Genomic DNA, 1136 nt, shown 5'->3' on the forward strand with positions numbered 1-1136 from the left:
GATAGGGAGGGGTGTTTGGTCTGGAGGAGGTTGCAGAGATAGGGAGGGGGTGTAGGGCCTGGAGGAAGTTACAGAGATAGGGAGGGTTGAAGGGGCTGGAGGAGGTTACAGAGATAGTGAGTGTTGTAGGGGCTGGAGGAGCTTACAGAGGTAGGGAGGGGTGTAGTGGCTTGAGGAGGTTACAGAGATAGGGAGGGTTGAAGGGGCTGGAGGAGGTTACACAAATAGGGATGGTTGTTGGGGCTGGAGGAGGTTACAGCGATAGGGAGGGTTGTAGGGGCTGGAGGAGGTTACAGAGATAGCGATGGGTGTAGGGGTTGGAGGAGGTTACAGAGATAGGGAGGGTTGTTTGGTCTGGAGGAGGTTACAGAGATAGGGAGGGTTGTTTGGGGCTGCAGGATTTTATACAGATAGGGAAGGTTGGAGGGGCTGGAGGAGGATACAGAGATAGGGAGGATGTAGGGGCTGGAGGAGGTTACAGAGTTAGGTGGGGGTGTAGGTGCTGGAGCAGGTTACAGTGCTTGGGTGTGTTGTGGGGGCTGGAGGAGGATACAGTGATAGGGAGAGTTGTATGGGCATTAGGAAGTTACAGAGATCGGGAGGGTTGTAGGGGCTCAAGGAGGCTACAGAGATAGGGAGGCGTGTAGATGCTGGAGTTGATTACAGAGATAGGGAGGGCTGTAGGGGCTGGGGGATATTACAGAGATAGGGAGGGTTGTAGGGGCTGGAGGAGGTTACAGAGATAGGGAGGGGTGTAGGAGCTGAAGGAGGTACAGAAATAGGAGGGTTGTAGGGGGCTGGTGGAGGTTACAGAGATAGGGAGGGTTGTAGGAGCTGAAGGAGGTTACAGAAATAGGGAGGGTTGTAGGGGCTGGTGGAGGTTACAGAGATAGGGAGGGTTGTAGGAGCTGAAGGAGGTTACAGAGATAGGAGGGTTGTAGGGGGCTGGAGGTGGTTACCGAGATAGGGAGGGGTGTTGGGTCTGCAGAAGGTTACAGAGATAGGGAGGGGTGTAGGGCCTGGAGGAGGTAACAGAGATAGGGAGGGTTGTAGGGGCTGGAGGAGGTTACAGAAATAAGGAGGGTTGTAGGGGCTGGAGGTGGTTACAGAGATAGGGAGGGTTGTAGGGGGCTGGA

This window comes from Cetorhinus maximus, unplaced genomic scaffold (assembly GCF_964194155.1).
Source record: "Cetorhinus maximus unplaced genomic scaffold, sCetMax3.hap1.1 HAP1_SCAFFOLD_3211, whole genome shotgun sequence".
NCBI classification, from domain to species: Eukaryota; Metazoa; Chordata; class Chondrichthyes; order Lamniformes; family Cetorhinidae; genus Cetorhinus; species Cetorhinus maximus.